At 38.8% G+C, this 15,853-nt stretch overlaps 1 long non-coding RNA gene across 1 annotated transcript in view; it reads right to left on the bottom strand.

Annotated features, from left to right (window-relative positions):
• Window positions 1-15,290: 15,290 nt before the first annotated feature.
• LOC134383106 (uncharacterized) overlaps window positions 15,291-15,853 on the bottom strand; it is a 79,617-nt gene continuing 79,054 nt past the window's right edge. Inside the window, exon 4 of the long non-coding RNA XR_010024172.1 lies at window positions 15,291-15,405. This is a non-coding gene — a long non-coding RNA (uncharacterized LOC134383106). The remainder of the gene's footprint in view (window positions 15,406-15,853) is intronic.

The raw sequence follows: 15,853 nt of genomic DNA, 5'->3' as shown, positions 1-15,853 counted from the left end.
ACAACAGCAGCTGATGACTATGTGTTTTCTTATAACTTCCCCAGTTCTACTTTGAGAATTTAGGGTCAGCTTAGGTCTGTGGGCATTTGAGTAACAAAAAAGAAAGCTGTTGCACTCTAAAAGCAGTCTCTTCCAAAAATCAACATCTGTCAATGTTTTAAGTTTCAGCCCTAGCACTTAAGCCTCTAAACTTGGGGGGAGATCTCTGGGGATTTCTCAGGAGACTAAGGTACCTCTTCTCTCAGTCTGGTTTGTAAATTTTTTCCTAGGGGCTTGGACATAGGTCTTATCACATATGGTACTGATTCTTCTGGAGGTTTACACTAAACTATAATTCCCTGACAGTATTAAGTATCATACCTATTTCCTCCCACTGGCCCAATGTATATACTAGCAATAAATGGTCAAATATCAAAACGACCAAGTCCAGACCCTCACTGCTTTGTCACTTGGGCTTGGTCAGGTTTATCCAAGATAAATTCATTCATTCGTTACAATCGCCTCCCAGTGCAAGCTTGACATTCTTCAAGGAGTGTGCTAAGTTTTGCATGGCAGTGGTGTCCTAAGAAGGCTGAGCTGCTCACTCCTCCTCTATTGCCTTCAAAATAACATACAGAACTGAAAGGCAATTCCCATGTTAACATATGTATACATTACATTTTGTGTCTCACCTCGGACAAGAAACAGACAGTACCTTAAAAGAAATGCTTAACACATGCCCAAGGTCTCTTTCCTCCCTCAATTCATCACTTATATGTAAATATGATATAAAATTACCAACAAAATGGATATAAAGGGGTATTGAAGTAATCTCTAGGGGTTCAATATCTGTTTCCCATTACTCAGTTAGAGCTGTGGACACTTAGCCATTGATTCCTGCACAGTAAAAGAGGGTGACACCCAGAATGAGAATACAAAGCAGCCTCCTTCAAGGTCCAACATGATGTACACATAGAAAAGAACACCACTCCCCCACCCCAACTCCAGAACTCTGCCTGCTGAGAGAGAAGGAAATACTGTCCATGATAGGAACTTGGGGTTTGGCAGTCATCCAGCAAAGAAATAGGGACAGAAGTCTGTAAGATAAGAAATAAAATTAAAGTTAATCTGAAACAGGCTTTGTATCTGAAGAAACATGCTAAGAAAAATAAGGGAGAAAATTGGTAGCTTTAGGCTATTTTTGCAATCCAAGGCTGCACCTCCATGGGAAATGCTGCTGCCAATGAAGTGTGAGTGAGGCATCCTCAAAGTCCTTACTACTAAAATTTATTTCTGATGTGCTCAAAATTTCCACCATCACAGACACTGCATCTAGAAAATCTGTGAATTATTGAAGAGTTTAATTCTGAATCACTGAAAGACATAGTACAATTACATCCCCAGGACAATTGGTACAAACTCATATCTATTTTCTCTCTTAAGTTATTTTTTCATCTTTGTCTTCTGTTCATCACCCATTTTGTTTGCATCCCTTGGTTCCAGTCCTTAGAATATCTCATGGAGGTTATCGCAATAAGCTCACAAACTGCTTTCTGTTTCTACTTCAGTCCTCTGCAACTTATCCTTCACACTACTGATAGTCTAAAACTCTCATCTGGTCCTGTTAGTTCCCTCCCCAAAACTCTAGTTTCCCAAAAGTAAAATCCAGCAGGATAAAATCCAAGAAGAACCATAAAAGCCCTTCTTAATCTGGCCCATGATTTCCTCTTCCCATCCCTCAGAACTCCTCACAGTTGCTCCAAAGCTCAATAGCACTTCACGGCTCTGTGTGTTCTCTCATGCACTTTCCTACTAGCCTGGGATACTCTTCTCTTCCAAGGCTGATCAATTTCAATTCATCCTTTGAGACTCAGCCTGGGTGCAATTTCCTGTAGGAAACCTTCTTCTATTCCTGGAGTGAATTATGTGCACTGCAGGTTACTATAGCATCTGGTTTCCTCCCTGCAACACAGCATCACAACTGTACATGTAATTGTCTGCATCCCCCACTAGACAGAAAACAACTTGAAGGCAAGATCTCATCCCCATCATTGGGTTGTGCAATGCTAGGTACAGAAGAAGTGTTTAGTAAACATTTCTTGGGCCTTTTCACATATATTATGCCTTTTAATCTTTCCAGCAATAACTGACATTCAACTCTGTACCCCATAAATATGTATAATCAAGAATAAATTAATTTTAAAAAAGGTCACATGCAACACTCCCCTCCCCAAATCTTTCCAGCAATAAATTCAACCCTTTTCTTTTACAAAGGAATGGTCCAGTTCTTGGAGCATTCTTCAAGCATCAGGCTGAGGTACACAGGTGAGCATCATTACACCAGGCGATTCAAGGAAAAAGAGGATGCTGAGATGAGAAATGGTGATGGAAGGGAAGAGAGTTAAGAGGGCCATAAAGCAGAGATCTTAAGACTTTACAACTCTGATGTTATAACAAAATATTATCTCCTCATTTGAAATCCAAGAGGGAAAAAAGAATGTGAGATGGTATCATTGTATAGTGTTAACTCTATAATATATTCACTATGCTATATGCTTTTATGCATTAACTTTAATTCTCAAAAAACTTCAGGGTATAAGTACTGTTATTATCCTCATTTTACAGATGAGAAAACTTAGAGAGAAATAATATGATCAAGGTACACAGTGCCTAAGTGCCAGAGTGATGATTATAAACTCAGGTACTCTGAAACCAAAAGACTACGCTCATAACCACTATATTATCTTCTGTCTTCATGATGCAGTTCTGATGCAGAGGGGTAGGTATTTTAACAAGCTATAAGCAGTGCATAGACTGATGGCAGGTTGGTGGTTAGGGAAGCATCACAGAGGAGGTGAGAAATAACCAGGTCTTGAAGGAGTAGGAATTAGCCAAGGGGTGGAAAGTGTAAGAGTATTTCAGGAAGTGGGAGTGGTATCTGTAAAGATGAGGAGGATGTGGAGAAGAATCTACCGTCTTGGTCTGGAGCTCGATTTATGGCTGTATGTCAAGTGAAAGGAAAAGAGGAGAAACAGAGAGACCAAGATGGGCATCAGTGTGGATTGCTCAAGTGCACTCAGTAGTGTTGGCCTTGGTCACCCAGCAGGGATGTGGAGGGAGTCTGCTTTGATAAGACCTGAGTATCCCTCACATGAATAAGCTAGGCAAGAAGCTGCAAACAAGCACGCCCCAGACCCAGCAAAGGACTGGGATGCTTGAGAGACACCAAATGCACCCTATCAGGATAGGAAATATCCACATCTTCATACTGTCTCCACCCCCACCTTTTTTTAAAATCAATGAGGACACAGAAGTTCAAATAGATTAAGTGATATAATTAAGGTTATACAACTTATGAACAACAGGATTAGAACTGGAAACTAGGTGATGCAGTGTTTTTCTTTGAAGAGCTGAAGATCTTTCAGGGAAGTAAAGATATAACATGGAAACATGTTGATATTAATAATGGCAGAGCATCACAGCAAATGCAAAACAAACAAACAAAAATCAGTTGCACAATTAAAAATCTAAAAGCTTAAGGGCTGACTAAGGTGGAAACCAGGAAGTCTGCAAGTCTTCCTGTAGCAGATTAGTTTTTAACCAGGTTTTCAAGAGGTGATGGACATTGGCTGGAGGCAGGGAGAATGGAGAGAAATGAGCTCTTGAATAGGGGCGTGCCTTATGGTACTGTGGTATACATGAGTTTGGTGGTTTGTATAGGCAGGCAGCTGGCCACAGTGGAGAGAACAGAAGAGAGTCCTAAAGAACTGGGGTCAAGCTGCTGCGTTCATCAACTGTGGAACCATAAACAAGTTCAATTATTTGAGCCCAAGTGTTCTCATCTATTAAATGAAAGTAGAGGTTCTTAACACACGGTGGTTATTATAATTACAGAAGCGTTTTGTGACAGTCTAATACACAGCAGGGATTGGTGTCCCCAGGTCTCCTCTTTTTCACTGTTCATTGAATAAATGCATGGATGAAGACATGAGTGCATGAATTCCCAGTTAGATTTTCTTCAAGCTAAAGAACTCTTTAAATCCACCTGAGCAACGGAAACGTGGTACTCACCAGTGCATTCAAGCATGATCTGATAAAACATATCTCACTGTCCCTAACCTTCTTACGTAGCTTGCCTGGGAGGAGAATGAACTTCCAAGACCAGTGAGCTGTGAGGGCTGTTTGATGAACCAAACAGAAAGGAAGAAGTGTTCCACAGGCACCTCTCTCTAAGCTTCTGAGAAACACCCTTATCACAGCCATGGGTGGAGGGACATCTTATCCTTAGATCCTATACCAGAAGTGTTTGGAGTTTTACTCCTCTTCAAACTGCAGGAAAAGAAATCCATCATCTGTGCTCTGTTTCAAGCTGTGCGGTGAGATATTTTCTCAGGTTTGTCTCTGAAACACCTAAATGTTGTTCCTGTTTATCCTCTGCTATCTTAAGGAGTTCTGGAAGGCTCAATCCTGGAGGAGAACTAGTAAGTAACTAATCAAAAAACTGGGAAAAGAGATTCTGTAATGTAAAATACCATAAAATCTCAGAGTTGGATGAAACCTTAAGGTCATCCACTTTAAGGGTTCCCAGACTTTGGGATTTCAAGAACTAGTAAAATTTCAAAAAGCAAAAGAAATAAAAACAAAAATAAGGACTCGGCATAAGGTAGCTATATTAGTTTCCTGGGGCTGCTGTAATGAATGACCACAGCTTGGGTGGTTTAAATGACAGAAATTTGTTGTCTCATGGTTCTGGAGTCTAGAAATCTGAGATCAAGGTGTCAGCACGGTTGGTCCCTTGAAAGACTGTGCAAAAGGATCCACTGCATGCTTCTTTCATAGCTTCTGGTAGTTTGCTGGCATTCTTGGGCACTCCTTGGCCTGCAGATGGCATTCTCCCTGTGTCTTCACATTATCTTTCCCCTTGTATGTATCTGTCTCTTGTCCAGTTTACCCCCTTTTATAAAAGGACATTGGTCTTGGATTAGGGCCTACCCAATGATCTCATCTTAACTTTATCATCTGCAAAGACTATTTCCAAATAAGGTGACATTCCCAGGTACTGGGGATTAGGACTTCAGCATCTTTTCGGGGACATAATTCAATCCATAACAGTGGCCAACTTGTAATTTAGTTAAGTGAGGACATTAAAAAAAGAAAAAGCCTGCATCTCACTATCTTCATCATTTCAAAAAGAAGATATTTGAACTCTAAAAAAATTTTAGGAATGTTATTTTACTGCAAAGGGCAGTGTTTTTCAGAAAGAACAGCTGGAACTTTACACCAAACAATATGTACACCTGCACTGCATTGCTCTTCTTAATCTTACTCCAGATTGCCAGGAACATTGTCACAGATTGGCAGGAATCTGATGTTCTCATACAACTGCTTGTTCACTGCTTAAATCTCCCCTGCCACCATCTTAGCCAGAACTTTGAAACCATAGTTCTTGTATATGGTAACAGATACAAACAAAACAAGAGTTTATGCTGTTGACTTGCCATCATACTCTTTAACTGAAATTATGTTAGACCTGGTTCTTTTCCCATTCTCTGTATTTTCTTTCCTTAAGTATGCTATGAGCTGTTTCTGTGAAGCAGGAACTTGTTTTTATAATGTCTTACTGCAAGGATCGAGCCAAGTGTTGTAAAACATCTTTGCAGCATCTAGTATATAAATTTCAGCTCTGCATCTGCCTACCTGATTCACAAAATGTACTGATTTAATGACCTCCACACTGGATTTTGCATGAACGATTTGTAGTTGTATGGAATGAGGAGTAACTGCTATTCAAAGGCAATGAGTGATCACAAGCAAAGACTCTTCTCGTATCTGTGGCCAGAGATAAATTTCCTCAAGTCTGTAGAATACTGCCCATATTAACGTTGGATTGTTTGAGTTGCTGTGCCTGATCAGCAACTAACTTGGCATTATGAATGTCCAGAGACCCTGATACACAAAGAGGGGGGACTATTGACTGTTAAGCAGTTTTGAGAAAATAAGAAAAGGATGCGTAAAAATTATGGCTTGTATATCATTTGTTCATTTCTCCTATTTGTCATTTCTTTGGCAAAACTATCCTCTTGCTACTGCCGCTGTTAGGAGAATTCAGGGTTGAGTTATCCAGAAAAAAAACGTTTGAGAGAAAACCAACAGAACACTAAGATAATTATGCTGTAGGTGAAAAGATTGGATTTTGGTGTCAGATATAGGTGATTTTTTACCCTCACCTCTGATATTCTATTGTTTTGTGATCTGGGTTACAATACTTAAACTCCTTGAGTCTTAGTTTCATCATCTATAAAATGGAATTAATAACATCTACTCTATTATGCTGTTGTAAAGATTAACATATCTCTGCCGGGGTTTGGGGTGAGATGAGGGGAGAGGACTTTCAAGAAGCAAACAGTGGCCTAAATGTACTTTTGCCTAAAAATGAGGCTTGATTCAAATGCCACACACATTGTCATTCATGATAGCATTTCATTAAAATATTTTTATTTTCATTATGAGTTGAGCAATTATGTAACATACTATTTTGGGGGAAAATGAGTTTGCCTTCAAGAACAACAGAAAATAACCAAATATCCTTCATTTCAGACAACCAGAGGGTTCTGAAGTGTGTTAAGCTATTCAAGGTCATATAGGAAACTAGGAACTGAATGCAGCTTTCTGGCAGACTTGCAGGCTCAAAATGCCATTTGGTAGTAAACATAGTTAAACTGATGATTATCGCAGAACTACGTAAGAAATCAAATTTATCAGGTCCTTCAAAAGGTTATTTTCCATTCTGACCAAAAGGAAAACATGCTTCTTGGCATTTATAATTTCATTTTTGAATAAAGCAAAAGATGTGCAGAAGTTCTGCTGTTACATATAGATTAAAATTTTTTGTTTTAAGAATAAAATTGTTGAATTTAAAAAAATGTTAAATGAGATTTGGATTTACGAGCAAAATGGAGTTTGAAAGATGAAGCTTCCCTTAAAATAACAGGGAAGCTACCAACAAATGACCTTTCTCTGTTGCTTTTTATTTTTTTTGTTGTGAATTTTTTTTTATTGAAATGCAATTGATTACACATATTTGTGGGGTGCAGAGTTGAATGTCAATACCTGTGCACAATGTGTGATTTTCATCAGGATAATTAGCATATTTGCCATTCAAAACATAATTATTTATTCATTTTGAGGACATTTGACCTCCTTTCTTCTAGCCATTTGATAACATGCAGTACATTAATGTCAATGACAGGTGCTTAGCTTGACTGTACATCAATAGAACCTATTTTTCCTAACTACCTGTTTTGTATCCATTAACCCATTTCTTGCTGTGCCCTACCTTCCTCCTTTCCCACCTCTAGTAACCACAGTTCTGTTAGCTTATTAGTTGGTTGGAGCGCAATGTCATTGTAACACCAAGGTAAAGGGTTCAGATCCCCACACCAGCCAGCCACTCAAAACAAAACAAAACAGAAGATTCATCTGTTGCTTTTATTTCCAACAACAAATGTACTTTGACTAGAACATTTAGAGTATTTCATCTTGGCAGTAGTTTTCAAAGGAATTTTTTTCTGACATTTTAACATTTGGTGTAATGAAATCCTATCCATTCACGGAAAAGTCCTGACGCTTCAGGGAAGGGTTCTTAGTCATGGAAAAGGCATTTCACATTTCTGCATGAATGCTGACATATGAACTTAGGAAGCTGGATTCTAATTAAAATAATGGTTTCTCTCTGTGGTCTTGTCACCTAACTAGATAAGGCAGATGTTGGAGAAAGTCCTGGTGAGGCAGCCTCACCAGGAATCACAAAGAAAGAAGTGTGTGACAGAAAAACCAAGAGCTACACTCCAATCCCAGCATGTTGGCCATGTTCCCTTATCCTTCTTTAAGCCACTATCCTATGGCTGAAACAAGAGGCAGTGTGCTGTGGGGGAAGGCAGCCGGCATTCTTGAATTAAATCCCAGGACTGCTACTTACTTAGCTGCATGACTTTAGTCAAGTATATTAGCCTCTCTGAGCCCCAGCTTACTCATCTGTGACATGGGATACCAGTATCCACCCTATGTGGATTACTGTGAAAAATAAGTTTGGTAATATAATTGCCAGCACATAACGGGTATATCATCAGTTCCTACCCTCAAACCACACAATCATAGTGTACTGCATGAGGAGAAAGATGATCTGGGAAACTATGGATCTGGGAGCTGATAAACCAGATCCGATGTGAGCTGTTTTGTTTTGTTCTTCCTTTAGCTCCAGTTTGTACTCAGTAGTAATGGGACCTTTTTTTTTTTTTTTTTTAAATTGTACATTGTTTCTGCTTTCCAGGAGCCAATTGCCTAACCACAGAAAGCACATAGATAAAATATTATTTAATATGTATTTCAGGATCTGCTGTGGGTGTAGTATTATGTTACCTGCTAGAAAGATACAAAGGTAAGCTAGGAGACGTTGCTGCTCTTAAGGTTACAATTTCTGGAGAAAGAAGACATGGGCAGCCACCATTTACTGAACCCTCATTTTGTGCCAGGCACCATGCTGGGCACTTTTAATACATTACCTTATTTAAATCTCAGAACAAACCTTTGAGCTCGGGTTAATATCAACATTTTACAGATGAGAAAACTCAGGTTCAGAGAGGTTAACTAATATGCCCCAAAGCAACAGCTAATAAGTGAAGGAATTGGGATTGAAATGCAGGTCTGGCTTCCTCCAAAGTCTTTTTTTTCCCCTGAGACTCCGTGTTTTACTACCTCACCTCTATGTATTTTACACTAGAGGTCACACAGTAGGTGCCCCAAAATACTGATTCATAGATCATTATAAAGAAATAAATTACCAGCATTGGAAGCCATTTCAACATTGACTCAGCCCTGTTGTAGATTTGCCCTTCTCAGCTGAGTGAGATTTCATAGCAAAGATTGTGTTTACTTGTGCCATTCCCATTTTAAAGTGCAATCTCAAATGTCTTTTCCTGACTCATGGCACATGTCTCTTTTATATGGTTTGCCACATCATATAAAGCATTTGCTAAGCATTTGTTAGGACCTTTTGAGGTCTCTGCTGATGATCTTGGCAAATTTTGTAATCTTCTTTTCCTTAGGCTATGAGTAAGGTTGCAAGAAAGTCCATGCTGTTTTTATGATTGCTGTTGCTAAAGAAAAAGAATGCAATGCAAGTCTGAAAGCTCTAAAACAACCAGACTATATCAAGAACACAATCCCCAGCCCTGGAGGGCACGTTATCTAAAGCCACAAGTGGGTGTACTCTGGTACTGTCTCTGTTTTCATATCCTTTGGCAGCAGTAGACAGCAGTTGATATCCTTGTATTTTAGAAACTGGAGGGGCTTTTTCGAATTTGCTTTGTTCTTAAGATTCACTTTTATCAATTAGAGTGAGAGAGAAAGAACAACTACAAAGGAAAAGGAGAGAGAAAGAGAGAAGGACTAGGAGTTTTAAGCCTTTAAGATTGATCAAAATATTTCTGGCTGCTTATTAATAAATCACTGGAGATCTGAGGGTGGCATCTCCAGTTTGTGGATGAGTGTGTTTATATCAAATGGGAATTCCAGAAATGCATTCCAAAATCAAATACAAATAATTTGGGGATTATTGTTTCTTCATTTTTTAAATTAAACAATCATTAATTAAGTGCCTATGTGATGGATGATAGTCTCTGCCTGATAGAAGCTCATGGTCTAGGGCCAGAGATAAGCAAAGGCACTGCTGGGAGTAAACTCATAACAGTAGGATTGTGGATTGTACTTGAAATCCAAAGGGGTGCCACTTAATACAACTAGGTAGATATGGAGTGAGTCAGGAAACTCCTCCTGGAGAAATAAAGCTGAGCTTTGCAAGGTGGGTGATAGTCACTGCTACAAAGAACTGGGTTCCGGGAAGGATAGCATGCTAATAAGGCATGAAGAAAGTACAAGAACTTATGAACTTATGTTTAAGGTACTGAAAAAACAAAATAAAACAAAAACTCCTATGGTGTGTAACTAGGAGCCCTCACATGTAACTCTAGAGGTAAGCCCAGAGAGAAAAACAACAGTCAGATCTTGAAGGGCTTTATATGTCCGATTAAGGAGTTTGGACTTTGTCCTAAGAAGAGTGATTGAAGGGTCTTTAGTAGAAACATGATAAAAACGAATTTCTCTTGTAGCAACTTGGAGGATAGGCCAGGGAGGGCTGTGTGTGAGAGGAACAGGCTGTTACAGTATGAAAAGATAGAATCTGCAGGGATAAATATTGAAGTGATAAAACTAATAAGACAGAGTTACTGGCTAGGATAAGATTAGATGGAACCTGGCAGTTGAGTGGATGATAGTAACATTTACTAAGATAACATACATAAGAGGGAAATTTAATGGAACAATATTTTGTGCTATAGTTGTTTTTGTGTCTATTTCTTCTATCACCCATTTGTTTGCAGGGATTAGAAGAATGATTTGAGGAGGTCATTTCAAATCTCAAATCACTTATTGGCTTTCTCATCTCAAGGAGACCACTTAGCCTCTATAAGCCTCAGTGTTGTCACAGGTAATGCACATAGAGTTCTAACACAAAGTGAGTGTTGAATAAATGGCAGTTGTTAATACTGTTGTTGCTGTTGTCTGTTGAATGCTCACTGAGTGGAGGGGCTACATTTCCTTCAGCTCTGTGTCCCCCCAAGGACTTTATTCAGTGGTCTGTACATAGTAGAACGTCAAGAAATAATTGTTGAATTGAGCTGAACTGAAATGATACAACATGGAAATACCAAATGAAGTTTCTGAAAGAGATGAAGAATTCATGCATGCTTAGTGTACAACTTCAGTCAAATAAGTCACACAGAAAAGGTGAAGAGTAACATGTGGAAATGAAGGACAGGAAGAGTCATGATACTGATTAGATAAAATGAAGGTGACTGACAGTAAAGAAAGCAAATCAACCCAAGGGAAGAAGCTTAGGAAGGAATCCTCACAGACACATGGGGCTTTCTACAAGAAGTTAGTAATCTGATGGTTTTCCTTCTAAGCTCAAGATTTTGCCAAGACATTATATCAGATATTATCTAACATCTTATCTTGCAAGAAGAAAACTGTAGGGAATAAACCGTATGAAATAAATTAAACAGGATCTTAGAATAGGAACCTAATCTAAATATTGATATATTGTCCAGTTGGCACATCATGGTTCTTATTTTATTCTTCTTTTGGTCATTTAATTTTCTTTGAATGTGAACCATGTTAAAGTTTATATACAATTTTTTTAAAAAAGATTGCTTCTGCATTTTCAAACTAAACTTATCCAATGGAGAAATAAAATAATTATATTTGTCATTAACATAAACATAAAGTATAAACCAAAAAAAAAGGAATAAAAACCTAAGTGGTAATTCTCTTGGTGTACTGATACTGGATTTAGATTTTGGGGGCTTAAATCAGGGGGTTGCTAAAGGACAATTTAGCATTTATCTAGGTATAGTAGGTCAGCAGTATATAATCTAAGCCAAGGTGGCATGAAAATGGGGAAAAAAATTCTTTAACACCAGATAAATCCAGCAGTTCTCAAGCATTTTCTTTTCTTTTTTTAAATTTATGTTTAAATGTACATATTTGTGGGATACAGTGTGTTGTCTCAATACATGCCTCATCATGTGATGCAATGATTCACTAAGGGTAGATAGCATATCCATTACCTAAACATTTATCTTTTCTTTGTGGTGATTATGTTTAAGATTCTCTTTTCTAGCTATTTAGAAATATACAATAATATCAGCTATAGTCAGCCTAGAACATCAGGACTTATTCTTCCTATCTACCTGTAACTTTGTACCCATTAATCTACCTCTTCCCTTGTCTAGTAACCATTATTCTACTCTCTACTTCTATGAGAAACCCTTTTTTTTTTAAGATTCCACATGTTAGTGAGATCATTTGTCTTTCTGTACTTGGCTTATTTCACTCAATATGATGGTCTCCAGTTCCATCTGTGCTGCCATGAATGACAGGATTGCATTCTTTTTTATAGCAGAGTATATATATCACATATCCCACATTTTTTAATCCATTCATCCATTGATAAACATTTAGATTGATTCCATCTCTCGGCTATTGTAAATAGTGCTGCAATAAACATGAGAGTGCAGGTGTCTCTTTGATATATTAATTTAATTTCCTTTGTATATATACCTAGTAGAGAGACTGCTGGGTTATAAGGTAGTTTTATTTTTAATTTTTCGAAGAACCTCCATACTGTTTTCCATAATGGCTATATTAATTTATATTCCCACCAACAGCACAGGAGAGTTTCCCTTTGACTGCATACTCGCCAGCATTTCTCAAGCACTTTATTTTCTAACAAACCTATCAAACTCCCGCTGTGCACTATGACCCACCCTACCCCAGGGCTGCTGCAAATTATCATGTACATTGTTCACAGCACAAGGGTGTCAGACAGAGGAGGAGAAAAGTGAATCCCTAAGGAAGAATCTTTTTCTAATTTGCACAAATCTATGAGTAAATAACAGCACTGCTACATTTCATACCCACAATGTCTTTCCACTGGGGGGAAAAAAATCCCAAATACATAAATTAAGGCCTAGTTTCTTACTGTAGAACTGTCTCTTTTCCAGCACCTCAGGTAGATTTAAAAGCCTGGGGGGAAGGCAGGGAATGGGAAGATGAAGGTCAAGGGAACACAGTTGCTATTAAGTAGGATGAATAAATCTGGAGACCTAACGTACAGCATGAGGACTATAGTTAATAATATCGTATCGTATACTGGAAATTTGCTAAGAAAGTAGATTTTAGGTGCTCTTACTGCGTACACACACACACACACACACACACACACACACACACACACACACACACACACACACACACACGAAAGGTAAGTATGTGAGATGATGGATATGTTAATTTGCTTGACAGTAGTAATCATTTCACTGTGTATATGTATAGCAAACATGATGTCATATACCTCAAATATATATAATTTTTTAAAAAGCTTGACAGACTGAAAACTAGGATCAACACTGATATATTTTGGTGTTTCTGAGTTTCCTTGACCCTCTCTGTAGTTCTCTCTAGGAGTCTGTTATTTATTCTTTAAATGGTAGTTTTTCAGAGGTTTTAGATCTGCTTGATATCACAAAAGCCATTTCCTTTGTGTCCCTTCCTGACTGTAAGGTGCCTCCTGCAACACTACCATGCTAGCACTGCTTCTGCTAAGAGGGCTTGTTGGGGCTGTTCTCTGCCTCCCGGAAACTCAGCTTGGAGCAAGGCCAGGGCACTTGGTGCACATGGTGCAGTTCTGCTGACTTTCAAATATCAACACCCGCAGCTTTGCATGCTTTGATTAACACCAAAATGAAAGGTAGAAACAGTGTTGATGCTTCACTGCTTTCCAGTCAGGATAAAACCCTTATAAAGCTGCCTTTTCTAACCCTTATTTTGAGCTACTCAGAGAGTTCTAAATAGAATATTATATTCAAGCATAATGGAAGAAAGAAATATTTTTCTGTTCTCTGCTCTTGTTTACATACTGGTCTATAGTTTGTGTTTGAATATGAGCTTTGGAATATTATGAAGCAGCATAATCACCCAGCCAGAAAATGAAAGCTAATATAAATCAGACAGCTCACATGCAAAACAGATTTCTTAAAACTTGCTTTATATTCTCTAATGCATCACAGAGAAGATATCAGAAATTTGGAAATTTAAATTTATATACAGAAAGTAATTATTTAGGGGCTTTATTGAAAAGTAGGTACTCTTGTCTAAGAGTAATAAGCAAAATTAGAACCTAGAATTGAACCTAGAAAGCAAACTTCAGTCATTCCCTGGGCCATAAACAATAGCAGGAACTATAGATTTAGAAACCTGAGGCTTCCTCCTGCCACCAAAAAGGAGAAAGAAAAAAAAAAAAAAAAAAAAGAGGATGCTATCAATAGGAACAAACATAACATTTGGGTTAAAAAAAAGAGAAAGAAAGAACTGTAATAATTATGACCAGCTAAACCAGAATGATCAGCAAAAGGGCTTGGAGATAAAGCAGACCAAAACCTGAAGCTAAAGCATTTAAAAGTCATGTGTAAAAAGTGCCAGGAAGGAATACATTTACTAAATTCTCCACTTAGTCCCTTTTAGGTTGCAGTATTCTGTAGAATTCTAATGGGAATGAAAAAAGATCTGAAGAGCCATTAGAGTCTGTATAAATGCCCTTCCCATCTCAGATGGTCTTAGGCCCTCACCATTAGTGTTTAGAGGGGCTCTTAACACCACCCAGTAAACCTTTTCTTCCTGCCCACAAAGAAAATTATAAATTTCCTTCCCAAGTCTCCCACATTCTTCATTTTCTGTCCCAAAACATTTTCCTGCTGTCATCTTCAGGATCCCTCATTCCCCCATCCCCTATGCTGCAGCTTCCCCCAGCGTTAACTTACTCCTCCTCCTCCATAGTAAGGAGTATTTAAGAACTGGGACCCTGGAGTTGACAAACCTGGATCACAGGGCCAGTTCTGCCATACACCAGGACTGCGACCTTGGCAAGTCACTTCATTCCTTCATTCATTCACTCATTCTTTCATGAATTCAACAATATTCATTGAGCATCTAGTGTGGACCAGGCTCTTTACTGAGCACTGGGGAGAGAATAAAGAACCACACAAAGTTTCTGCTCTCACGAGGCTTTTATTCTAGTTGGAGGAGACAGAAAATGTGTCACGATGAAAAACAAAGCAGGGTAAGGATGCAGAGGGTGATGTGGGAGTGGAGAGGAGAGGAGAGAGGGTTGTGTTTTTGACGGGCTGGTCAAGAAAGTCTTTTCTGATAAGATGACATTTGAACCTGAATGAATGAGGAAGTGAGCCTTGCTGAGATCTGACAGACAGTGTTCCAGGCAGGGGGATCAGCAAAGGAGCATTCTCAGGGTGTCTGAGGAGCAGCAAGGAGGAGAACAGGAGGCAGGAGAGTGATTAATCCAAGGGAGAGAGTAAGAAATGATGTCACAGAGGAGTTGAGGGAAAATCTGCACAGGATCTGGGAAGCCGTGTTAAGAACCTGGGGTTTAAACGCAAAAGAGATGGGAAGCTATTGGAAAGTTTGACCAAAACCCTGACATTATTCAATTTGTGTTTTAAAAAGGTCAGACTGGGTGTAGGGAAATGGCAGAATCTAAGAGACCAGTTAAAAGGTGACTTACTGCAAAAGTTTCAGAGAAAGAAGAGACTGGAGTAGTGGTGGAGGAGATGGTGAAATGCGGTAGCATGACTTCAGTCCCTTTTTCAGTAATCACTCCCCATTGTCTTGGTCAGTTCAGGCTGCTATAAGATATCATAGACTCCGTAGCTTAACAGAAATTTATTTCTCACAGTACCGGAGGATGGGAAGTCCAGGATCAGGGTGTAGATCTGGTGTCTGGTGAGTGCCCTCTTCCTGGTTTGCAGAAGGCAGTCTGTTACTGTATCCTCACATGGTAGAGAAAGCACTGACAAGAAGCAAGCTCTGTCCTTTCCTTTCTTAAAATGACACTAATCCCATAATGAGGGCTCCACCCTCAGAACCTAATTATCTCCCAAAGCCCCATCTCCAAATTCCATCACATTGGGGATTAGGGTTTCAACATATGAATTTGGGTGGCAAGGAGGAGGCATGAATATGCAGTTCCTAGTAATCCCTAATCACATGAGTTGTTGTGAGGTTTGTACTCAGATAAAGTTAATTAATGTAAAGTGCTTAAAGCAGTTCTTGGCTCATAGGAAATGGTCAACAAAAAGACATTATTTTTACTACATGGCTTAGCAAAAATGTCACTTCTTCAAAAATTCCCTCACTACTTGCCATCGTCCACCCTCACTGCCAGCACAATCCCTCTCTTCATTTG

This window comes from Cynocephalus volans, chromosome 8 (assembly GCF_027409185.1).
Source record: "Cynocephalus volans isolate mCynVol1 chromosome 8, mCynVol1.pri, whole genome shotgun sequence".
In the NCBI taxonomy this organism is placed as follows: Eukaryota; Metazoa; Chordata; class Mammalia; order Dermoptera; family Cynocephalidae; genus Cynocephalus; species Cynocephalus volans.
Note: the sequence above shows the minus strand (reverse complement) of the source record. Positions and strands in the feature narration are given on the sequence as shown.